Source organism: Oncorhynchus masou, unplaced genomic scaffold, assembly GCF_036934945.1.
Source record: "Oncorhynchus masou masou isolate Uvic2021 unplaced genomic scaffold, UVic_Omas_1.1 unplaced_scaffold_1751, whole genome shotgun sequence".
Taxonomy (NCBI): Eukaryota; Metazoa; Chordata; class Actinopteri; order Salmoniformes; family Salmonidae; genus Oncorhynchus; species Oncorhynchus masou.
In genome coordinates, this window is record NW_027007671.1 from 52,885 (window position 1) to 80,132 (window position 27,248).

The 27,248-nt window shown below is 45.6% G+C and overlaps 1 pseudogene; it reads left to right on the forward strand.

Annotated features, from left to right (window-relative positions):
• The first annotated feature begins 1,352 nt into the window (after positions 1–1,352).
• Positions 1,353–27,248, forward strand: part of LOC135532168 (potassium voltage-gated channel subfamily C member 1-like) — a 42,508-nt pseudogene continuing 16,612 nt past the window's right edge.

Here is a 27,248-nt window from a genome sequence, read left to right on the forward strand (position 1 = left end):
TGCACGTTTCCATTCATCTGATGGTACTGTATCTCTCTAATAATTCTCAAATGGATGAATTATTTTCAGTGTTTAATATAGCATGGATTTTTGCATTTAGCCAAGTGGTTTCAGGGTCATACCCTCATAAAATGATTGACTATGTCAGGCTGTTTAACTGCATATGGTCCAAAATACTGAGGCTATACGTCCTGTACAAAGACATGGAGGAAGTGAAAGGAAAAGGGAGGGGTGAGCGGGTGGCGGTGCCTGGCTGCATGGAGGCAAACAATCAGTGAATGCATGAACTCAGAAGACAGTTTCAACAAACAATGGTTCTGACTGGGAATGCTCCATATCATTCTCCACGCGTATTCTCATTCTTCCTCTTCTTCTTCTTCTTCCACTGTGTTTCCAGAACAACCGCGTCTCTTCTTCGAGTCAATTCGGAGGATTCTCAAGAGAATCATCACCGCGAGCATTGCTCAGTCAGAGAACACAGAGGACGTGCGCGTACCTTCCTGCCTCCTGTCCTTCCGTGTTCATACTTCATATGGTGTCACAGTGGGCTGCTCGCTCTCCTGCAGTCTCGAACACGAGATAATCACAGGCATTGATCCGCTAAAAATGCATACACGAAAATAACAATGTACCCCGCCGAAGATAAACACAGTCACAGACATCTGCGCGAATGGGAAAATGCGTGGCGCCTGATCTAGTCCTAGTAGGCTAAAGCTACCGGTTGCTGTTCACTGTTTCTTTCAACGGAAAACTTGATTTGAATGTGTCGTTTTCGGGGGAGAAGGTAAGCGACAGTAGATACATGAGAGGAAGGATACCATTCTAAATAGCAAGCAGAGTGTCTCCGAGATAGAGAGAGAGACACAGAGACAGAGAGAGAGACAGAGACAGAGAGAGAGAGAGAAGGGAGAGAGAGAGAGAGAGAGAGAGAGAGAGAGAGAGAGAGAGAAAAAGAGAAAGAGAGAGGGAGAAAGAGAAAGAGAGGGGGAGAGAGAGAGAGAGAGAGAGAGAGAGAGAGAGAGAGAGAGAGAGAGAGAGAGAGAGAGAGAGAGAGAGAGAGAAGGGGAGAGAGAGAGACCGGTGCTGTCCTTTCAGCACCACACCCGCAGTCACCTTGCTGTCTATGAATATCATTCACAGGTTCTACCAAAACCACCACAACAGGAAGAGAGTCTTTGTGTTGGATTCGGATTAGAAAGAATGAGCAACACCCATTTTTATCTTCTTCACCTTTTGGATTTAAACCACCATCCATTGTTGTGGATTTAAACCACCATCCATTGTTAATGGCATGCCATTGGCTACACTTGCTATCATTTTTGGATTTAAATGTTTTCCCTCCGGTAGGTCTTGTGGGTTGATTTTCATGACAGGTTGTGGAAACATTGGGGCGTCCGGCATCATCAGTAGGAATATGTGCTGATTAGTCCTATAGGCCTGCACTTATTATTTAGGATATATATATAGCCTGCAACCAGCAGCAGCCTAGCCGTATCTCTTCCCTCTTCTTCCCCTGGTAACCCCGGTTGTGCATGTGTTGCACGCGTTTCCCCCCCTCCCACTGTGGCGTGCGGTGCTCATAGAGCGTCCGCTGTGATGCTGGGGACTTATTGGAGACATGCCTAAGGGACGCAATGGGCTTGAGCGACGAAAAGGATCGCATTGTGATAAACGTGGGAGGGACCAAGCACCAGACATACCGCGGTACCCTACGTACCCTGCCCGGCACCCGCTTATCCTGTCTGGCCGAACCCGACGCGCCTAGTCACTTTGACTGGGACGACAAACATGAGGAATTCTTTTTCGACCGCCATCCTGCCGTTTTCGCCCATATCCTTAACTATTACCGGACCGGTAAACTACACTGCCCTGCCGATGTCTGCGGGCCTCTTTACGAGGAGGAATTGGCATTCTGGGGCATCGATGAGACGGACGTGGAGCCTTGCTGCTGGATGACCTATAGCCAGCATCGGGAGGCGGAGGAAGCGCTCGATAGTTTCGGCGGGGGTGCCCTGCTCGACCTAACCAGTAATGATGATCAGGACCCGGAGGTCGGACCGACCCGGGGATGTGGTTGGCGATGAGGCAGATGAGATGACGAGGAGACTGGCGCAGGGGGACTCTACCGACATTAAGGCGAGGGGGCTGTGGGGTCGTTGGCAGAAACGCATGTGGGCTCTGTTTGAAGACCCCTACTCTTCTAAATATGCAAGGGTGAGTAAGATAGATATTTCTCTACTGTCCATAATGTCTATTTTCCTTTCCAATTGATTTTAAGCCTAATGATGGATATGCAGTTAATGATGAATGAGAGATTTATAGAGATGGAGATTGATAGAGGACTTCCAGCCATGTGATGTGGAGGGGTCTGTGTGAGAGTGACCTTGAGATGGTAGGCTAGTCTACTCCCCAGGGACTCATCAGGGAGCTCTACAGCAGGAGAATGCTACTGTAACATTCAGATGGAAGGTATAAATGTTGACCAATGGATCGTAACTACTAGCCTATTTTCACCCCTAGATTGTGGTCCATGGGACTCTGATCAAAAGTAGGACACTGAATAGGGAACCGTCAGGGACACAGATGATGTCAACAACAAAAAAACAGAGAAAGACGAGTGTAATCTCACCACGAGTATTATAACCTTCTCTTACTAAGCCGACCCAAACCGTGTCCAGCTGAGCTGTACTGCACTGGCCTGTTTAAACATCCACCATGGTTCTTGGAACAGTGCTGGAAAGGACGATGAGAAAATAAAATATCAAAGACAGCACGGTCTGCCTATGGTTCAGGTTTTGTGACAATAGTGTGAAAAGGTGCTATATGTCTTTGTACCAAGAACCTCCTGAACATGAGGTTAGCTTACCTGGGATGTGGGTATTTATGTTGGCATTTAGTTTGGTTAAACAAGGTCTATGAATCCTCTTGGACTAGCCTGGGGACAGAACTGTCTGTGCTGTCTTAGTGAGTGTGACAATGGCCATAGGAGTTGGCAATACAGCACCAACCAGGCTACTCATGGACATGAGACTGGAATACCTGGGTGGGATGTGGACAGTTTGAGAATACCTGGGAAGTTGGCAGTTTGAGAATACCTGGGAGGTTGGCAGTTTGAGAATACCTGGGAGGTTGGCAGTTTGAGAATACCTGGGAAGTTGGCAGTTTGAGAATACCTGGGAGGTTGGCTGTTTGAGAATACCTGGGAGGTTGGCAGTTAGAGAATACCTGGGAGGTTGGCAGTTAGAGAATACCTGGGAGGTTGGCAGTTAGAGAATACCTGGGAAGTTGTCAGTTTGAGAATACCTGGGAAGTTGGCAGTTTGAGAATACCTGGGAAGTTGTCAGTTTGAGAATACCTGGGAGGTTGGCAGTTAGAGAATACCTGGGAAGTGGACAGTTAGTGTTGGTTAGAATACCTGACTGGGTTTTATATTGGTAGTTAGTGTTGGTTAGAATACCTGGCCGGGTTTGATATTGGCAGTTAGTGTTGGTTAGAATACCTGGCTGGGTGGTTCTGGTGGTTGATTAGAATACCTGACTGGGTTTGACATTGGTAGTTAGTGTTGATTAGAATACCTGGCTGGGTGGTTCTGGTGGTTGATTAGAATACCTGACTGGGTTTGACATTGGTAGTTAGTGTTGATTAGAATACCTGGCTGGGTGGTTCTGGTGGTTGATTAGAATACCTGGCTGGGTGGATATTGGCAGTTAGTGTTGGTTAGAATACCTGGCTGGGTTTGATATTGGCAGTTAGTGTTGGTTAGAATACCTGGCTGGGTGGTTCTGGTGGTTGATTAGAATACCTGACTGGGTTTGACATTGGTAGTTAGTGTTGATTAGAATACCTGGCTGGGTGGTTCTGGTGGTTGATTAGAATACCTGGCTGGGTGGATCTGCTGGTTGATTAGAATACCTGGCTGGGTGGTTCTGGTGGTTGATTAGAGTACCTGGCTGGGTGGTTCTGGTGGTTGATTAGAATACCTGGCTGGGTGGTTCTGGTGGTTGATTAGAATACCTGGCTGGGTGGTTCTGGTGGTTGATTAGAATACCTGGCTGGGTGGTTCTGGTGGTTGATTAGAATACCTGGCTGGGTGGTTCTGGTGGTTGATTAGAATACCTGGCTGGGTGGATATTGGCAGGTAGTGTTGGTTAGAATACCTGGCTGGGTGGATATTGGCAGGTAGTGTTGATTAGAATACCTGGCTGGGTGGATATTGGCAGGTAGTGTTGATTAGAATACCTGACTGGGTTTGATATTGGCAGGTAGTGTTGATTAGAATACCTGGCTGGGTGGATATTGGCAGGTAGTGTTGGTTAGAATACCTGGCTGGGTGGATATTGGCAGGTAGTGTTGGTTAGAATACCTGGCTGGGTGGTTCTGGTGGTTGGTTAGAATACCTGGCTGGGTGGTTCTTGTGGTTGATTAGAATACCTGGCTGGGTGGATATTGGCAGGTAGTGTTGGTTAGAATACCTGGCTGGGTGGATATTGGCAGGTAGTGTTGGTTAGAATACCTGGCTGGGTGGATATTGGCAGGTAGTGTTGGTTAGAATACCTGGCTGGGTGGATATTGGCAGGTAGTGTTGGTTAGAATACCTGGCTGGGTGGATATTGGCAGGTAGTGTTGGTTAGAATACCTAGCTGGGTGGATATTGGCAGGTAGTGTTGATTAGAATACCTGGCTGGGTGGTTCTTGTGGTTGATTAGAATACCTTGCTGGGTGGATATTGGCAGGTAGTGTTGGTTAGAATACCTGGCTGGGTGGATATTGGCAGGTAGTGTTGGTTAGAATACCTGGCTGGGTGGATATTGGCAGGTAGTGTTGATTAGAATACCTGGCTGGGTGGATATTGGCAGGTAGTGTTGGTTAGAATACCTGGCTGGGTGGATATTGGCAGGTAGTGTTGATTAGAATACCTGGCTGGGTGGTTCTGGTGGTTGGTTAGAATACCTGGCTGGGTGGATATTGGCAGGTAGTGTTGATTAGAATACCTGGCTGGGTGGATATTGGCAGGTAGTGTTGGTTAGAATACCTGGCTGGGTGGATATTGGCAGGTAGTGTTGATTAGAATACCTGGCTGGGTGGATATTGGCAGGTAGTGTTGGTTAGAATACCTGGCTGGGTGGATATTGGCAGGTAGTGTTGATTAGAATACCTGGCTGGGTGGTTTTGGTGGTTGATTAGAATACCTGGCTGGGTGGTTCTGGTGGTTGATTAGAATACCTGGCTGGGTGGATATTGGCAGGTAGTGTTGGTTAGAATACCTGGCTGGGTGGATATTGGCAGGTAGTGTTGGTTAGAATACCTGGCTGGGTGGATATTGGCAGGTAATGTTGGTTAGAATACCTGGCTGGGTGGATATTGGCAGGTAGTGTTGGTTAGAATACCTGGCTGGGTGGATATTGGCAGGTAGTGTTGGTTAGAATACCTGGCTGGGTGGATATTGGCAGGTAGAGTTGGTTAAAATACCTGGCTGGGTGGTTCTGGTGGTTGGTTAGAATACCTGGCTGGGTGGATATTGGCAGGTAGTGTTGGTTAGAATACCTGGCTGGGTGGATATTGGCAGGTAGAGTTGGTTAAAATACCTGGCTGGGTGGTTCTGGTGGTTGATTAGAATACCTGGCTGGGTGGATATTGGCAGGTAGTGTTGGTTAGAATACCTGGCTGGGTGGATATTGGCAGGTAGTGTTGGTTAAATAGGTCAGGTCAGCATGTTGAGTAAAAGCAGATCTTTAGCGCCAGCAGCAGTTGGCAGTATCTGATGGCAGACCTCCAGACTGACATGGTACACAGTTTTCTGCTCCACGGTTGGAGAGATGAGGTTCTTGGACTTGTGATTCCGGGCAGGCTTCCATCTGGCCTGGTCCTATGGTCCTCGATGGTGGTGATAGTGAAACGAGTTTGCACCCTAAGACATTTTGATAACATTTTATTTGAAGCATTATAACCATTTTATTTATTTTTATTTATTTATCCGTTATTTTACCAGGTAAGGTGACTGAGAACACATTCTCATTTTCAGCAACGACCTGGGGAATAGTTACAGGTGAGAGGATGGGGGATTATTGAGCCAATTGTAAACTGGGGATTATTAGGTGACCGTGATGGTTTGAGGGCCAGATTGGGAATTTACTTGTAAGTAAAGCCTGCTGGTATAATGCATTATAACTTGCTGTAAGTAAAGCCTGCTGTTATAATGCATTATAACTTGCTGTAAGTAAAGCCTGCTGTTATAATGCATGATAACTTGCTGTAAGTAAAGCCAGCTGGTATAATGCATTATAACTTGCTGTAAGTAAAGCCTGCTGTTATAATGCATTATAACTTGCTGTAATAAAGCCTGCTGTTATAATGCATTATAACTTGCTGTAATAAAGCCTGCTGTTATAATGCATTATAACTTGCTGAAAGTAAAGCCTGCTGTTATAATGCATTATAACTTGCTGTAAGTAAAGCCTGCTGTTATAATGCATTATAACTTGCTGTAAGTAAAGCCTGCTGTTATAATGCATTATAACTTGCTGTAAGTAGAGCCTGCTGTTATAATGCATTATAACTTGCTGAAAGTAAAGCCTGCTGTTATAATGCATTATAACTTGCTGTAAGTAGAGCCTGCTGTTATAATGCATTATAAGTTGCTGTAAGTAAAGCCCGCTGTTATAGTGCATTATAACTTGCTGTAATAAAGCCTGCTGTTATAATGCATTATAACTTGCTGAAAGTAAAGCCTGCTGTTATAATGCATTATAACTTGCTGTAATAAAGCCTGCTGTTATAATGCATTATAACTTGCTGTAAGTAAAGCCTGCTGTTATAATGCATTATAACTTGCTGTAAGTAAAGCCTGCTGTTATAATGCATTATAACTTGCTGTAATAAAGCCTGCTGGTATAATGCATTATAACTTGCTGCAAGTAAAGCCTGCTGTTATAATGCATTATAACTTGCTGTAATAAAGCCTGCTGTTATAATGCATTATAACTTGCTGTAATAAAGCCTGCTGTTATAATGCATTATAACTTGCTGTAATAAAGCCTGCTGTTATAATGCATTATAACTTGCTGTAAGTAAAGCCTGCTGTTATAATGCATTATAACTTGCTGTAAGTAAAGCCTGCTGTTATAATGCATTATAACTTGCTGTAAGTAAAGCCTGCTGTTATAATGCATTATAACTTGCTGTAATAAAGCCTGCTGTTATAATGCATTATAACTTGCTGTAAGTAAAGCCTGCTGGTATAATGCATTATAACTTGCTGAAAGTAAAGCCTGCTGTTATAATGCATTATAACTTGCTGTAATAAAGCCTGCTGTTATAATGCATTATAACTTGCTGTAATAAAGCCTGCTGTTATAATGCATTATAACTTGCTGTAAGTAAAGCCTGCTGGTATAATGCATTATAACTTGCTGAAAGTAAAGCCTGCTGTTATGATGCATTATAACTTGCTGTAATAAAGCCTGCTGTTATAATGCATTATAACTTGCTGTAAGTAAAGCCTGCTGTTAGAATGCATTATAACTTGCTGTAAGTAAAGCTTGCTGTTATAATGCATTATAACTTGCTGTAAGTAGAGCCTGCTGTTATAATGCATTATAATTTGCTGTAAGTAGAGCCTGCTGTTATAATGCATTATAACTTGCTGTAAGTAAAGCCTGCTGTTATAATGCATTATAACTTGCTGTAAGTAAAGCCTGCTGTTATAATGCATTATAACTTGCTGTAAGTAAAGCCTGCTGTTATAATGCATTACAACTTGCTGAAAGTAAAGCCTGCTGTTATAATGCATTATAACTTGCTGTAAGTAAAGCCTGCTGTTATAATGCATTATAACTTGCTGTAAGTAGAGCCTGCTGTTATAATGCATTATAACTTGCTGTAAGTAAAGCCTGCTGTTATAATGCATTATAACTTGCTGTAAGTAAAGCCTGCTGTTATAATGCATTATAACTTGCTGTAATAAAGCCTGCTGTTATAATGCATTATAACTTGCTGCTAAAGCCTGCTGTTATAATGCATTATAACTTGCTGTAAGTAAAGCCTGCTGTTATAATGCATTATAACTTGCTGTAAGTAAAGCCTGCTGTTATAATGCATTATAACTTGCTGTAAGTAGAGCCTGCTGTTATAATGCATTATAACTTGCTGTAAGTAAAGCCTGCTGTTATAATGCATTATAACTTGCTGTAAGTAGAGCCTGCTGTTATAATGCATTATAACTTGCTGTAAGTAAAGCCTGCTGTTATAATGCATTATAACTTGCTGTAAGTAAAGCCTGCTGTTATAATGCATTATAACTTGCTGTAAGTAAAGCCTGCTGTTATAATGCATTATAACTTGCTGTAAGTAAAGCCTGCTGTTATAATGCATTATAACTTGCTGTAAGTAAAGCCTGCTGTTATAATGCATTATAACTTGCTGTAAGTAAAGCCTGCTGTTATAATGCATTATAACTTGCTGTAAGTAAAGCCTGCTGTTATAATGCATTATAACTTGCTGTAAGTAAAGCCTGCTGTTATAATGCATTATAACTTGCTGTAAGTAAAGCCTGCTGTTATAATGCATTATAACTTGCTGTAAGTAAAGCCTGCTGTTATAATGCATTATAACTTGCTGTAAGTAAAGCCTGCTGTTATAATGCATTATAACTTGCTGTAAGTAAAGCCTGCTGTTATAATGCATTATAACTTGCTGTAAGTATGTATGAAATCATATAATACTATTGATAAGGCTTGTAAAGTATCAACATTTTAAATTGAGTGAAAATGTCTGGTATCGTCAGGATGAGTATTAGATGATTATAAGACATTATAAAGGATTATACATGACAAGTCTAACCATGTATTGTAACTGCATCACAATGCTCCAAGTAGAAGGTTTCTATTATCTAATATTTCCCACTCTTTAGACCAGCCAGGTGAAACCCTCTACCCAAATACTGCAGTCTGTGTGTCGTGCTGCTCCTGCAGCTGTGCGACATGGCGATTGATACAATTACAGGATAAGGTGGGCACACGGCCAATCAACATGAAGTTAACACTCTGATGTTATCACCCACTTTAGAAGTACGAGAATTTACAGGTCCGAACTACACAACACCGTTGAGATCAGAAATAGAGTTGATTATTAATTGAGTAGCCGTTCAGATTGGAGTTGTTGATTGATTGGTTATGCCTGACTGGCTCTTGTTGTGTGGTAGACACGGACGACAAGTTGATTGGTGATTATTATTTAAAAAGTAGCTGACTTCTCAAATCCGTAGCATCTCATCCTCAAGTTTTTGTTTTATTTTTAAAAATGAGTTTCACATAACTCTTTACTCGGACCCCACCGGAAACCATTCAGAGCTGCCATGCATTTCAGTGTGAGAGCCACATGTTTCCATGAAAGCTATATATTAAATTGTGAAAGCCAATAAGCCATACATTTCAGTGTGAGCAAGACAGGACCTCAGCAGTGAAGTTTGACAGAGCTTTATTTATGGAGAACAGAATGTAATTGACTAGGACTAAATCACTGTTAATTATAGGCAGTATTTGTTATGAACTTGAGTGAAGACCCAAAAGCGGTTTTAACAGAAAACAGAGTTCTTTAATGAAAAACAGGAATGGCATAAATCCTCTTCCAACGTTGTCAGCGGAACAAAAAGAACGTTAGTATAGTGCAGGTGGCACCTGCCAGGCAGACTCCGACAGGACAGGACAAGGTGGAAGCAAACGAGACGACAGCTTGCTTCTGGCATCAAAAAACACAAACAAGAATCAGACCCTGAAAGTAGCAGGAACAGAGAAAGAAATAGAGACCTAATCAGAGGGGGAAGAGAGAACAGGTGTGAAAGAGTGAATGAGCTAGTTAGAGGAGATGAAGAACAGCTGAAGAATGAGAGACAGAGAAGGTAACCTAAAAAGACCAGCAGAGAGAGAGAGTGAAGAGAAAGGACAGGAACAGACATAACAAGACATGACAGTACCCCCCCCCACTCACCGAGCGCCTCCTGGCGCACTCGAGGAGGAAACCTGGCGGCAACGGAGGAAATCATCGATCAGCGAACGGTCCAGCACGTCCCGAGAGGGAACCCAACTCCTCTCCTCAGGACCGTACCCCTCCCAATCCACTAGGTACTGATGACCACGGCCCCGAGGGCGCATGTCCAAAATCTTACGAACCCTGTAGATGGGTGCGCCTCGACAAGGATGGGGGGAGGGACGAGCGGGGGCGCGAAGAACGGGCTTAACACAGGAGACATGGAAGACCGGGTGAACGCGACGAAGATAGCGCGGGAGAAGAAGTCGCACTGCGACAGGATTAATGACCTGGGAAATACGGAACGGACCAATGAACCGCGGGGCCAACTTGCGAGAAGCTGTCTTAAGGGGAAGGTTCTGAGTGGAGAGCCATACTCTCTGACCGCAACAATATCTAGGACTCTTGGTCCTACGCTTATTAGCGGCCCTCACAGTCTGCGCCCTATTACGGCAAAGTGCCGACCTGACCCCCTTCCAGGTGCGCTCGCAACGCTGGACAAAAGCCTGAGCGGAGGGGACGCAGGACTCGGCGAGCTGAGATGAGAACAGCGGAGGCTGGTACCCGAGGCTACACTGAAAAGGGGATAGACCGGTAGCAGACGAGGAAGCGGAGTTGTGGGCGTACTCTGCCCAGGGGAGCTGTTCTGACCAAGACGCAGGGTTACGAAAAGAAAGACTGCGTAAAATGCGACCAACAGTCTGATTGGCCCGTTCGGCTTGACCGTTAGACTGGGGATGAAAGCCGGACGAGAGACTGACGGAAGCCCCAATCAAACGGCAAAACTCCCTCCAAAATTGAGACGTGAACTGCGGGCCTCTGTCGGAAACGACGTCAGACGGAAGGCCATGAATTCGGAAAACATTCTCGATAATGATCTGAGCCGTCTCCTTAGCAGAAGGGAGCTTATCGAGAGGAATGAAATGAGCCGCCTTAGAGAATCTATCGACAACCGTAAGAATAACTGTCTTCCCCGCTGATGAAGGCAGTCCGGTGATAAAATCTAAAGCGATGTGAGACCACGGTCGAGAGGGAATGGGAAGCGGTCTGAGACGGCCGGCAGGAGGAGAGTTCCCAGATTTAGTCTGCGCGCAGACCGAACAAGCGGCGACAAATCGACGCGTCACGTTCCCGAGTGGGCCACCAGAAACGCTGGCGAATGGAAGCGAGCGTACCCCGAACGCCGGGGTGGCCGGCTAACTTGGCAGAGTGGGCCCACTGAAGAACGGCCGGACGAGTAGGAACGGGAACGAACAGAAGGTTCCTAGGACAAGCTCGCGGCGACGGAGTGTGAGCGAGTGCTTGCTTTACCTGCCTCTCAATTCCCAGACAGTCAACTCGACAACACGCCCGTCAGGGAGAATCCCCTCGGGGTCGGTGGAGACCTCAGAAGAACTGAAGAGACGAGATAAAGCATCAGGCTTGGTGTTTTTTGAGCCCGGACGATAAGAAATAACAAACTCGAAACGAGCGAAAAACAGAGCCCAACGAGCCTGACGCGCATTAAGTCGTTTGGCTGAACGGATGTACTCAAGGTTCCTATGGTCAGTCCAAACGACAAAAGGAACGGTCGCCCCTCCAACCACTGTCGCCATTCGCCTAGGGCTAAGCGGATGGCGAGCAGTTCGCGATTACCAACATCATAGTTACGTTCTGACGGCGATAAGCGATGAGAGAAAAACGCGCAAGGATGGACCTTGCCGTCAGAGAGAGAGCGCTGAGAAAGAATGGCTCCCACGCCCACCTCTGACGCGTCAACCTCAACAACAAACTGGCTAGAGATGTCAGGTGTAACAAGAATAGGAGCGGATGTAAAACGATTCTTAAGAAGATCAAAAGCTCCCTGGGCGGAAACGGACCACTTAAAGCACGTCTTAACAGAAGTAAGGGCTGTGAGGGGAGCTGCCACCTGACCGAAATTACGGATGAAACGACGATAGAAATTAGCGAAGCCCAGAAAGCGCTGCAGCTCGACGCGTGACTTAGGAACGGGCCAATCAATGACAGCCTGGACCTTAGCGGGATCCATCTTAATGCCCTCAGCGGAAATAACGGAACCGAGAAAAGGGACAGAGGCGGCATGAAAAATGCACTTCTCAGCCTTCACATAAAGACAGTTCTCCAAAAGGCGCTGGAGGACGCGTCGCACGTGCTGAACATGAATCGAGAGAGACGGAGAAAAATCAGGATATCATCCATGTAAACGAAAACAAAAATGTTCAGCATGTCTCTCAGGACGTCGTTAACTAGTGCCTGAAAGACAGCTGGAGCGTTAACGAGGCCGAAAGGAAGAACCCGGTATTCAAAGTGCCCTAACGGAGTGTTAAACGCCGTCTTCCACTCGTCCCCCTCCCTGATGCGCACGAGATGGTAGGCGTTACGAAGGTCCAATTTGGTGAAAAACCTGGCTCCCTGCAGGATCTCGAAGGCTGAAGACATAAGAGGAAGCGGATAACGATTCTTAACTGTTATGTCATTCAGCCCTCGATAATCCACGCATGGGCGCAGGGACCCGTCCTTCTTCTGAACAAAAAAAAACCCCGCTCCGGCGGGAGAGGAGGAGGAGACAATGGTACCGGCGTTGAGCGAAACCGACAAATAATCCTCGAGAGCCTTACGTTCGGGAGCCGACAGAGAGTATAATCTACCCCGGGGGGAGTAGTTCCCGGAAGGAGATCAATACTACAGTCATACGACCGGTGTGGAGGGAGAGAAGTGGCCTTGGAACGACTGAACACCGTGCGCAGATCGTGATACTCCTCCGGCACCCCTGTCAAATCGCCAGGCTCCTCCTGTGAAGTAGAGACAGAGGAAACAGGAGGGATAGCAGACATTAAACAGGTTACATGACAAGAAACATTCCAGGATAGGATAGTATTACTAGACCAATTAATAGAAGGGTTATGGCGCACTAGCCAGGGATGACCCAAAACAACAGGTGTAAAAGGTGAACGAAAAATTAAAAAAGAAATGGTTTCGCTATGATTACCAGAGACAGTGAGGGTTAAAGGCAGCGTCTCACGCTGAATCTTGGGGAGAGAACTACCATCAAAAGCGAACAAGGCCGTGGGCTCCCTAACTGTCTGAGAGGAATGTCATGTTCCCGAGCCCAGGTCTCGTCCATAAAACAGCCCTCCGCCCCAGAGTCTATCAAGGCACTGCAGGAAGCAGATGAACCGGGCCAGCGGAGATGGACCGGAAAAGTAGTGCGTGATCCAGAAGGAGAGGCCTGAGTAGTTGCGCTCACCAGTAGCCCTCCTCTTACTGATGAGCTCTGGCTTTTACTGGACATGAGGTGACAAAATGACCAGCGGAGCCGCAGTAGAGACAGAGGCGATTGGTGATTCTCCGTTCCTTCTCCTTGGCCGAGATGCGGATACCCCCCAGCTGCATAGGCTCAGCATCCGAGCCGGCGGAGGAGGGTGGCAGTGATGCGGCAGGTGGCAGTGATGTGGAGAGGGAGCAGCGGAGAACGCGAGCTCCTTTCCTCGAGCTCGGCGACGAAGATCAAACCGTCGCTCTATGCGAATAGCGAGAGCTATTAAGGAGTCCAGACTGGAAGGAACCTCCCGGGAGAGGATCTCGTCCTTAACCTCGACGAGGAGACCCTCCAGAAAACGAGCGAGCAAAGCCGGCTCGTTCCAGTCACTTGAGGCAGCGAGAGTGCGAAACTCAATAGAATAATCCGTTATGGATCGATTCCCCTGACATAGGGACGACAGGGCCCTGGAAGCCTCCTCCCCAAAAACAGAACGGTTAAAAACCCGTATCATCTCCTCCTTAAAGTCTTGATACTGGTTAATACACTCAGCCCTCGCCTCCCAGACTGCCGTGCCCCACTCACGCGCCCGTCCGCTAAGGAGAGAAATGACGTAGGCGATGCGGGCTGCGCTCCTGGAGTAAGTGTTGGGCTGGAGAGAGAACACCACATCACACTGAGTGAGGAATGAGCGGCACTCAGTGGGCTCCCCAGAGTAACACGGCGGGTTGTTGATCCTGGGCTCCGGAGACTCGGAAACCCTGGAAGTGGGCGGTGGATCGAGGTGGAGTTGGTGAACCTGTCTTGTGAGGTCGGAGACTTGGACGGCCAGGGTCTCAACGGCATGTCGAGCAGCAGACAATTCCTCCTCGTGTCTGCCTAGCATCGCTCCCTGGATCTCGACGGCGGAGTGAAAAGGGTCCGGAGCCGCTGGGTCCATTCTTGGTCTGATTCTTCTGTTATGAACTTGAGTGAAGACCCAAAGCGGTTTTAACAGAAAACAGAGTTCTTTAATGAAAAACAGGAATGGCATAAATCCTCTTCCAACGTTGTCAGCGGAACAAAAAGAACGTTAGTATAGTGCAGGTGGCACCTGCCAGGCAGACTCCGACAGGACAGGACAAGGTGGAAGCAAACGAGACAACAGCTTGCTTCTGGCATCAAAAAACACAAACAAGAATCAGACCCTGAAAGTAGCAGGAACAGAGAAAGAAATAGAGACCTAATCAGAGGGGGAAGAGAGAACAGGTGTGAAAGAGTGAATGAGCTAGTTAGAGGAGATGAAGAACAGCTGAAGAATGAGAGACAGAGAAGGTAACCTAAAAAGACCAGCAGAGAGAGAGAGTGAAGAGAAAGGACAGGAACAGACATAACAAGACATGACAGTATTTAGCTAGATTCAGATTCAGAATTCTGTGTGGTTCAGATTCAGATTTCTGTTTGATTCAGATTCAGATGTGATTCAGTTTCACATTGAAGTAGGGCAAGGTTTGACAGAGCTTGAAGCACGGCATGTGGTTAATTATTCCAAGTGTTAATTACAGACTGTAGTATTCACAGTGGACACATCACGTGACAGTGGAACAACTCCCTATCACTGTCTCTGTTGTCACTCATTACTTTTTTTATTTAAATTTTATTTAACTAGGTTAAGTCATAGTGAACATCAACTAGGATTAGCCAACCGGGGAAACAACTAAGAAATATAATCTAGTCATTATCTAGTCTTTCTACTTCTATGGGCAAAACAATCCTGGTCGTCACTGTAGAGGCCAAAACAACCCTGGTCGTCACCATAGAGGCCAAAACAACCCTGATCAACCCTGGTCGTCACCATAGAGGCCAAAACAACCCTGGTCGTCACCATAGAGGCCAAAACAACCCTGGTCGTCACCATAGAGGCCAAAACAACCCTGATCAACCCTAGTCGTCACCATAGAGGACAAAACAACCCTGGTCGTCACCATAGAGGCCAAAACAACCCTGGTCGTCACCATAGAGGCCAAAACAACCCTGATCGTCACCATAGAGGCCAAAACAACCCTGATCGTCACCATAGAGCACAAAACAACCCTGATCGCCACCATAGAGCACAAAACAACCCTGATCAACTCTGATCGTCACTATAGAGCACAAAACAACCCTGGTCGTCACCATAGAGGACAAAACAACCCTGATCGTCACTATAGAGGACAAAACAACCCTGATCAACTCTGATCGTCACTATAGTGGACAAAACAACCCTGATCAACTCTGATCGTCACTATAGAGGACAAAACAACCCTGATAATCACTATAGTGGACAAAACAACCCTGATCAACTCTGATCGTCACTATAGAGCACAAAACAACCCTGATCGCCACCATAGAGCACAAAACAACCCTGATCAACTCTGATCATCACTATAGAGGACAAAACAACCCTGATCAACTCTGATCGTCACTATAGAGGACAAAACAACCCTGATCGCCACCATAGAGCACAAAACAACCCTGATCAACTCTGATCGTCACTATAGTGGACAAAACAACCCTAATCGTCAATATAGAGGACAAAACAACCCTGATCGCCACCATAGAGCACAAAACAACCCTGATCAACTCTGATCATCACTATAGAGGACAAAACAACCCTGATCGTCACCATAGAGGCCAAAACAACCCTGATCGTCACCATAGAGCACAAAACAACCCTGATCGCCACCATAGAGCACAAAACAACCCTGATCAACTCTGATCGTCACTATAGAGCACAAAACAACCCTGGTCGTCACCATAGAGGACAAAACAACCCTGATCGTCACTATAGAGGACAAAACAACCCTGATCAACTCTGATCGTCACTATAGTGGACAAAACAACCCTGATCAACTCTGATCGTCACTATAGAGGACAAAACAACCCTGATAATCACTATAGTGGACAAAACAACCCTGATCAACTCTGATCGTCACTATAGAGCACAAAACAACCCTGATCGCCACCATAGAGCACAAAACAACCCTGATCAACTCTGATCATCACTATAGAGGACAAAACAACCCTGATCAACTCTGATCGTCACTATAGAGGACAAAACAACCCTGATCGCCACCATAGAGCACAAAACAACCCTGATCAACTCTGATCGTCACTATAGTGGACAAAACAACCCTGATCGTCACTATAGAGGACAAAACAACCCTGATCGCCACCATAGAGCACAAAACAACCCTGATCAACTCTGATCATCACTATAGAGGACAAAACAACCCTGATCAACTCTGATCGTCACTATAGAGGACAAAACAACCCTGATCGCCACCATAGAGCACAAAACAACCCTGATCAACTCTGATCGTCACTATAGTGGACAAAACAACCCTGATCGTCACTATAGAGGACAAAACAACCCTGATCGCCACCATAGAGCACAAAACAACCCTGATCAACTCTGATCGTCACATAGAGCACAAAACAACCCTGATCAACTCTGATCGTCACTATAGAGCACAAAACAACCCTGGTCGTCACTATAGTGGACAAAACAACTCTGATCGTCACTATAGAGGACAAAACAACCCTGATCAACTCTGATCGTCACTATAGAGGACAAAACAACCCTGATCAACTCTGATCGTCACTATAGTGGACAAAACAACTCTGATCGTCACTATAGAGGACAAAACAACCCTGATCGTCACTATAGAGGACAAAACAACCCTGATCAACTCTGATCGTCACTATAGTGGACAAAACAACCCTGATCAACTCTGATTGTCACTATAGAGGACAAAACAACCCTGATAATCACTATAGAGGACAAAACAACCCTGATCGCCACCATAGAGCACAAAACAACCCTGATCAACTCTGATCGTCACTATAGAGGACAAAACAACCCTGATCTTCAACATAGAGCGCAAAACAACCCTGATCAACTCTGATCGTCACTATAGTGGACAAAACAACCTTGATAATCACTATAGAGGACAAAACAACCCTGATCGCCACCATAGAGCACAAAACAACCCTGATCAACTCTGATCGTCACTATAGAGGACAAAACAACCCTGATCTACTCTGATCGTCACTATAGTGGACAAAACAACCCTGATCGCCACCATAGAGCCCAAAACAACCCTGATCGCCACCATAGAGCACAAAACAACCCTGATCAACTCTGATCATCACTATAGAGGACAAAACAACCCTGATCAACTCTGATCGTCACTATAGTGGACAAAACAACCCTGATTGCCACCATAGAGCCCAAAACAACCCTGATCGCCACCATAGAGCACAAAACAACCCTGATCAACTCTGATCATCACTATAGAGGACAAAACAACCCTGATCAACTCTGATCGTCACTATAGAGGACAAAACAACCCTGATCGCCACCATAGAGGACAAAACAACCCTGATCAACTCTGATCGTCACTATAGAGGACAAAACAACCCTGATCGCCACCATAGAGCACAAAACAACCCTGATCAACTCTGATCGTCACTATAGAGGACAAAACAACCCTGATCGCCACCATAGAGCACAAAACAACCCTGATCAACTCTGATCGTCACCATAGAGGACAAAACAACCCTGATCAACTCTGATCGTCACTATAGAGCACAAAACAACCCTGATCAACTCTGATCGTCACTATAGAGGACAAAACAACCCTGATCAACTCTGATCGTCACCATAGAGCACAAAACAACCCTGATCAACTCTGATCATCACTATAGAGGACAAAACAACCCTGATCAACTCTGATCGTCACTATAGAGGACAAAACAACCCTGATCGCCACCATAGAGCACAAAACAACCCTGATCAACTCTGATCGTCACTATAGAGGACAAAACAACCCTGATCGCCACCATAGAGCACAAAACAACCCTGATCAACTCTGATCGTCACTATAGAGGACAAAACAACCCTGATCGTCACTATAGAGCACAAAACAACCCTGATCAACTCTGATCGTCACTATAGTGGACAAAACAACCCTGATCAACTCTGATTGTCACTATAGAGGACAAAACAACCCTGATAATCACTATAGAGGACAAAACAACCCTGATCGCCACCATAGAGCACAAAACAACCCCTGATCAACTCTGATCGTCACTATAGAGGACAAAACAACTCTGATCGTCACTATAGTGGACAAAACAACCCTGATCAACTCTGATCGTCACTATAGTGGACAAAACAACCCTGATCAACTCTGATTGTCACTATAGAGGACAAAACAACCCTGATAATCACTATAGAGGACAAAACAACCCTGATCGCCACCATAGAGCACAAAACAACCCTGATCAACTCTGATCGTCACTATAGAGGACAAAACAACCCTGATCTTCACCATAGAGCGCAAAACAACCCTGATCAACTCTGATCGTCACTATAGAGGACAAAACAACCCTGATCAACTCTGATCGTCACTATAGAGGACAAAACAACCCTGATCGCCACCATAGAGCACAAAACAACCCTGATCAACTCTGATCGTCACTATAGAGGACAAAACAACCCTGATCGCCACCATAGAGCACAAAACAACCCTGATCAACTCTGATCGTCACTATAGAGGACAAAACAACCCTGATCGTCACTATAGAGCACAAAACAACCCTGATCAACTCTGATCGTCACTATAGAGGACAAAACAACTCTGATCGTCACTATAGAGCACAAAACAACCCTGATCGCCACCATAGAGCACAAAACAACCCTGATCAACTCTGATCGTCACCATAGAGCACAAAACAACCCTGATCAACTCTGATCGTCACCATAGAGCACAAAACAACCCTGATCAACTCTGATCATCACTATAGAGGACAAAACAACCCTGATCAACTCTGATCGTCACCATAGAGCACAAAACAACCCTGATCAACTCTGATCATCACTATAGAGGACAAAACAACCCTGATCGTCACTATAGAGGACAAAACAACCCTGATCGCCACCATAGAGCCCAAAACAACCCTGATCGCCACCATAGAGGACAAAACAACCCTGATCAACTCTGATCGTCACTATAGAGGACAAAACAACCCTGATCGCCACCATAGAGCACAAAACAACCCTGATCAACTCTGATCGTCACTATAGAGCACAAAACAACCCTGATCGCCACCATAGAGCACAAAACAACCCTGATCAACTCTGATCGTCACCATAGAGCACAAAACAACCCTGATCAACTCTGATCGTCACCATAGAGGACAAAACAACCCTGGTCAACTCTGATCGTCACTATAGAGCACAAAACAACCCTGATCAACTCTGATCGTCACTATAGAGGACAAAACAACCCTGATCGTCACTATAGAGGACAAAACAACCCTGATCGCCACCATAGAGCCCAAAACAACCTGATCGCCACCATAGAGCACAAAACAACCCTGATCAACTCTGATCATCACTATAGAGGACAAAACAACCCTGATCAACTCTGATCGTCACTATAGAGGACAAAACAACCCTGATCGTCACTATAGTGGACAAAACAACCCTGATCGCCACCATAGAGCACAAAACAACCCTGATCAACTCTGATCGTCACTATAGAGGACAAAACAACCCTGATCAACTCTGATCGTCACCATAGAGCGCAAAACAACCCTGATCAACTCTGATCGTCACTATAGAGGACAAAACAACCCTGATCTACTCTGATCGTCACTATAGAGGACAAAACAACCCTGATCTACTCTGATTGTCACTATAGAGGACAAAACAACCCTGATCTACTCTGATCGTCACTATAGTGGACAAAACAACCCTGATCGCCACCATAGAGCACAAAACAACCCTGATCAACTCTGATCGTCACTATAGAGGACAAAACAACTCTGATCGTCACCATAGAGCACAAAACAACCCTGATCGCCACCATAGAGGACAAAACATCCCTGATCGCCACCATAGAGCACAAAACAACCCTGATCAACTCTGATCGTCACTATAGAGGACAAAACAACTCTGATCGTCACCATAGAGCACAAAACAACCCTGATCAACTCTGATCGTCACTATAGAGGACAAAACAACCCTGATCAACTCTGATCGTCACTATAGTGGACAAAACAACCCTGATCGTCACCATAGAGGACAAAACAACCCTGATCGCCACCATAGAGCACAAAACAACCCTGATCAACTCTGATCGTCACTATAGAGGACAAAACAACCCTGATCAACTCTGATCGTCACCATAGAGCGCAAAACAACCCTGATCAACTCTGATCGTCACTATAGAGGACAAAACAACCCTGATCGTCACCATAGAGGACAAAACAACCCCGATCGTCACCATAGAGGACAAAACAACCCTGATCGTCACCATAGAGGACAAAACAACCCTGATCAACCCTGATCGTCACCATAGAGGACAAAACAACCCTGATCGTCAAAAACACAAAGCATGCCACCTGTTCGCAACAAGGCACTCAAGTAATACTGCAAGACATATGGCAAAGAAATTAACTTTATATCCTAGCAGTACTACGTACTTCACTGAGAGTGAAGCTGATACTGTATATAACATTTTGCCCCTCAAAAAATGATTTTCTTTAATACACATACACTATACGGTGCATTCAGAAAGTATTCAGACCCCTTGACCTTTTCCACATTCTGTTACGTTGCAAGCCTTTTTCTAAAATTGATTAAATAGTTTTTTCCCCTCATCAATCTACACACAATACCCCATAATGACATCACAATACCCCATAATGACATCACAATACTCCATAATGACAAAACAAAAACAGGTTTTTAGAATGTTTGCAAATGTATTAGAAAATAAAAAACTGGAAATAACTTATTTACATATTCTGAATACTTTCTGAAGGCACTGTATATACAAAAGTATGTGGACACCCATTTAAATTAGTGGATTTGGCTATTTCAGCCACTCCCTGGTGACAAGTGTCTAAAAATCGAGCCCACAGACATTCAATCTCCATTGACAAACATTGGCAGTAGAATGGCCCATATGGAAGAGTGCAGTGACTTTCAACGTGGCACCATCATAGGATGCCACCTTTCCAACAAGTCAGTTTGTCAAATTTCTGTCCTGCTAGAGTTGCCCCGGTCAACTGTAAGTGCTAGTATTGTGAAGTGGAAACTTCTAGGAGCAACAACGGCTCAGCCACGAAGTGGTAGGCCACACAAGCTCACAGAACGGGACTGCCGAGTGCCGAAGCAAGTAACGTGTAAAAATCGTCTGTCCTCGGTTGCAACACTTTCTACAGAGTTCCAAACTGCCTCTGGAAAGCAACATCAGCACAAGAACTGTTTGTGAAATGTCTTTCCATGGCCAAGCAGCCGCACACAAGCCTAAGATCACCATGCGCAATGCCAAGCGTCGGCTGGAGTGGTATAAAGCTCGCCACCATTGGACTCTGAAGCAGTAGATACACGTTCTCTGTTGTGATGAATCTTGCTTCACCATCTGTTAGTCCGACGGACGAATCTGGGTTTGGCGGATGCCAGGAGAACGAATCCTACCACAATGCTTAGTGACAACTGTAAAGTTTGGTGGAGGAGTAAAAATGGTGTGAGGCTGTTTTTCATGGTTTGGACCCCTTGCATACAATAATAATCTAGACAATTCTGTGCTTCCGACTTTGTGGAAACAGTTTCCTGTTTCAGCATGACATGACAATACCCCCCCCGTGCACCTCAACCCCATGCGAACACCTTTGGGATTAAACGGAACGCCGACTGCGAGCCAGGCCTAATCGCCCAACATCAGTGCTCAACCTCCCAATGTTCCAACATCTAGTGGAAAGCCCAGAAGAGTGGAGGCTGTTATAGCAGCAATGTTCCAACATCTAGTGGAAAGCCTTCCCAGAAGAGTGAAGGCTGTTTATAGCAGCAATGGTCCAACATCTAGTGGAAAGCCTTCCCAGAAGAGTGGAGGCTGTTATAGCAGCAATGTTCCAACATCTAGTAGAAAGCCCAGAAGAGTAGAGGCTGTTATAGCAGCAATGTTCCAGCATCTAGTGGAAAGCCTTCCCAGAAGAGTGGAGGCTGTTATAGCAGCAATGTTCCAACATCTAGTGGAAAGCCCAGAAGAGTGGAGGCTGTTATAGCAGCAATGTTCCAACATCTAGTAGAAAGCCCAGAAGAGTGGAGGCTATTATAGCAGCAATGGTCCAACATCTAGTGGAAAGCCTTCCCAGAAGAGTGGAGGCTGTTATAGCAGCAATGTTCCAACATCTAGTAGAAAGCCCAGAAGAGTGGAGGCTGTTATAGCAGCAATGTTCCAACATCTAGTGGAAAGCCTTCCCAGAAGAGTGGAGGCTGTTATAGCAGCAATGTTCCAACATCTAGTGGAAAGCCTTCCCAGAAGAGTGGAGGCTGTTATAGCAGCAATGTTCCAACATCTAGTGTAAAGCCTTCCCAAAAGAGTGGAGGCTGTTATAGCAGCAATGTTCCAACATCTAGTGGAAAGCCTTCCCAGAAGAGTGGAGGCTGTTATAGCAGCAATGTTCCAACATCTAGTAGAAAGCCCAGAAGAGTGGAGGCGAGGCGAGGACCAACTCCATAATAATGCCCATGATTTTGGAAATAGATGTTCCGACAAGCGCATACTTTTGGTCATATAGTGTATAAGTGCATTTGTCTAAATACTCTGTTAGCACTGAGCCGCTGTGGCAAAATGAGGGCTAGCACTGAGGCTCTGTTAGCACTGAGCCTCTGTGGCAGAATGAGGGCTAGCACTGAGGCTCTGTTAGCACTGAGCCTCTGTTAGCACTGAGCCTCTGTGGCAGAATGAGGGCTAGCACTGAGGCTCTGTTAGCACTGAGCCTCTGTTAGCACTGAGCCTCTGTTAGCACTGAGCCTCTGTGGCAGAATGAGGGCTAGCACTGAGGCTCTGTTAGCACTGAGCCTCTGTGGCAGAATGAGGGCTAGCACTGAGGCTCTGTTAGCACTGAGCCTCTGTGGCAGAATGAGGGCTAGCACTGAGGCTCTGTTAGCACTGAGCCTCTGTGGCAGAATGAGGGCTAGCACTGAGGCTCTGTTAGCACTGAGCCTCTGTGGCAGAATGAGGGCTAGCACTGAGCCTCTGTTAGCACTGAGCCTCTGTGGCAGAATGAGGGCTAGCACTGAGCCTCTGTTAGCACTGAGCCTCTGTGGCAGAATGAGGGCTAGCACTGAGCCTCTGTTAGCACTGAGCCTCTGTGGCTGTGGCAGAGAGGCAGGAGGACATCACAGGGAATGAGCGCTTGTCCCAAATACTGTAGCACCCTATTCCCCATATAGTGTACTACTTTTGAACAGAGCCCTGGTGAAAAGGAGTGCAATATATAGGGAATAGTTTGCCATTTTGGAAGCAACTGAAGTCTGCTACAATGAAAGCGACTGATGAAAGAAGCTTTGAGCTCATTTGACAGCACGGATAGTGTTACAGGCTATGCTGTACCCAGTCCACTGTTCAGAAACAGGAGCACGGCCCGCTTTCAATTGAAACAGCCTTTGAACAACAGTACAGATCCAAAGGGGTTCACTTTCACAGAGTGACATGTTTGTCAACAAAAAGGTTTTTAATGGTTTGTTTCTAATTTCTTTCAGAGGAAGTGTGTGGTTGACTGTTTCAGGATGGAAATTGTACTTTGTCTCTTGGGGGGTGACTGATATCTTTGACAATTGTCGGGGAGACACATTGATTTTTCAGTTCTGATGGTGGGCCTGACTGATTTGTTTCAGTTCTGATGGTGGGCCTGACTGATTTGTTTCAGTTCTGATGGTGGGCCTGACTGATTTGTTTCAGTTCTGATGGTGGGCCTGGCTGATTTGTTTCAGTTCTGATGGTGGGCCTGACTGATTTGTTTCAGTTCTGATGGTGGGCCTGACTGATTTGTTTCAGTTCTGATGGTGGGCCTGACTGATTTGTTTCAGTTCTGATGGTGGGCCTGACTGATTTGTTTCAGTTCTGATGGTGGGCCTGGCTGATTTGTTTCAGTTCTGATGGTGGGCCTGGCTGATTTGTTTCAGTTCTGATGGTGGGCCTGACTGATTTGTTTCAGTTCTGATGGTGGGCCTGGCTGATTTGTTTCAGTTCTGATGGTGGGCCTGACTGATTTGTTTCAGTTCTGATGGTGGGCCTGACTGATTTGTTTCAGTTCTGATGGTGGGCCTGGCTGATTTGTTTCAGTTCTGATGGTGGGCCTGACTGATTTGTTTCAGTTCTGATGGTGGGCCTGACTGATTTGTTTCAGTTCTGATGGTGGGCCTGACTGATTTGTTTCAGTTCTGATGGTGGGCCTGGCTGATTTGTTTCAGTTCTGATGGTGGGCCTGGCTGATTTGTTTCAGTTCTGATGGTGGGCCTGACTGATTTGTTTCAGTTCTGATGGTGGGACTGACTGATTTGTTTCAGTTCTGATGGTGAGCCTGACTGATTTGTTTCAGTTCTGATGGTGAGCCTGACTGATTTGTTTCAGTTCTGATGGTGGGCCTGACTGATTTGTTTCAGTTCTGATGGTGGGCCTGACTGATTTGTTTCAGTTCTGATGGTGGGCCTGACTGATTTGTTTCAGTTCTGATGGTGGGCCTGGCTGATTTCTTTCAGTTCTGATGGTGGGCCTGACTGATTTGTTTCAGTTCTGATGGTGGGCCTGACTGATTTGTTTCAGTTCTGATGGTGGGCCTGGCTGATTTGTTTCAGTTCTGATGGTGGGCCTGACTGATTTGTTTCAGTTCTGATGGTGGGCCTGACTGATTTGTTTCAGTTCTGATGGTGGGCCTGGCTGATTTGTTTCAGTTCTGATGGTGGGCCTGACTGATTTGTTTCAGTTCTGATGGTGGGCCTGACTGATTTGTTTCAGTTCTGATGGTGGGCCTGACTGATTTGTTTCAGTTCTGATGGTGGGCCTGACTGATTTGTTTCAGTTCTGATGCTGGGCCTGGCTGATTTGTTTCAGTTCTGATGGTGGGCCTGACTGATTTGTTTCAGTTCTGATGGTGGGCCTGACTGATTTGTTTCAGTTCTGATGGTGGGCCTGACCTAGGGTTCTATAGGGCTCTGGTCTAAAGTAGTGTACTATATAGGGAATTGGGTTCTATAGGGATCTGGTCTAAAGTAGTGCACTATATAGGGAATAGGGTTCTATAGGGCTCTGGTCTAAAGTAGTGCACTATATAGGGGATAGGGTTCTATAGGGGTCTGGTCTAAAGTAGTGCACTATATTGGGAATAGGGTTTTATAGGGCTCTGGTCTAAAGTAGTGTACTATATAGGGAATTGGGTTCTATAGGGCTCTGGTCTAAAGTAGTGCACTATATAGGGAATAGGGTTCTATAGGGGTCTGGTCTAAAGTAGTGCACTATATTGGGAATAGGGTTCTATAGGGCTCTGGTCTAAAGTAGTGTACTATATAGGGAATTGGGTTCTATAGGGCTCTGGTCTAAAGTAGTGCACTATATAGGGAATAGGGTTCTACAGGGCTCTGGTCTAAAGTAGTGTACTATATAGGGAATAGGGTTCTATAGGGCTCTGGTCTAAAGTAGTGCACTATATAGGGAATAGGGTTCTATAGGGATCTGGTCTAAAGTAGTGCACTATATAGGGAATAGGGTTCTATAGGGCTCTGGTCTAAAGTAGTGCACTATATAGGGAATAGGGTTCTATAGGGCTCTGGTCTAAAGTAGTGCACTATATAGGGAATAGGATGGTGCACTATATAGTGAATTGGGTTATGGTCTAATGTTGTACACTATATAGGGAATAGGGCTCTGGTCTAAAGTAGTGCACTATACAGGGAATAAGGTTCTATCGGGCTCTGGTGTAAAGTAGTGCACTATATAGGGAATAGGTTGACTTTTGGAATGCAGGTTATTGTATTTCTATGTTCATCAGCTGTTGAAGTGAGGCACGGTACTCAGGCTATAGTGATGTAAACCATCCACCGTACTCAGGCTATAGTGACGTAAACCATCCACGGTACTCAGGCTATAGTGATGTAAACCATCCACCGTACTCAGGCTATAGTGATGTAAACCATCCACGGTACTCAGGCTATAGTGATGTAAACCATCCACAGTACTCAGGCTATAGTGATGTAAACCATCCACAGTACTCAGGCTATAGTGATGTAAACCATCCACGGTACTCAGGCTATAGTGATGTAAACCATCCACGGTACTCAGGCTATAGTGATGTAAACCATCCACCGTACTCAGGCTATAGTGATGTAAACCATCCACCGTACTCAGGCTATAGTGATGTAAACCATCCACAGTACTCAGGCTATAGTGATGTAAACCATCCACAGTACTCAGGCTATAGTGATGTAAACCATCCACAGTACTCAGGCTATAGTGATGTAAACCATCCACGGTACTCAGGCTATAGTGATGTAAACCATCCACGGTACTCAGGCTATAGTGATGTAAACCATCCACGGTACTCAGGCTATAGTGATGTAAACCATCCACGGTACTCAGGCTATAGTGATGTAGGCTTGACTTCAGGACATGACAGGACGGTTTGATGTCTTCAGAAGCTTGACTTCAGGGCACGACAGGACGGTTTGATGTCTTCAGAAGCTTGACTTCAGGGCATGACAGGCTCATCTTGGATGGAGGGTGTTGGAGAAGAGCTCAAATCTTCCGCTGAGGGCAGGACAGGATTTCACTGGAAACACAACAAAAAAAACACCAATACCCAACACAGTTAGACAACACAGCTATGAATGAATGATCTAGTCCAAGCAGGGAGTAAAATCTCATTGATGTGTAATAATGTGATTTTGTTACTGAATTTTCATTGACCGTTCACACAGTAATGAAATAACATTGGCTGGGCTACTCACAGTGCTTGAAGAGGAAGCATGCAATGCTCCAATGGATGAGGGCACATGGTACATGGCTTCAGTTCATGTCAGGAGAAGAGTTGACACTGGTAGTGGATTGGTCATCACCTCTTAAATCAGGGAACATATGACGGGTCTTATCTG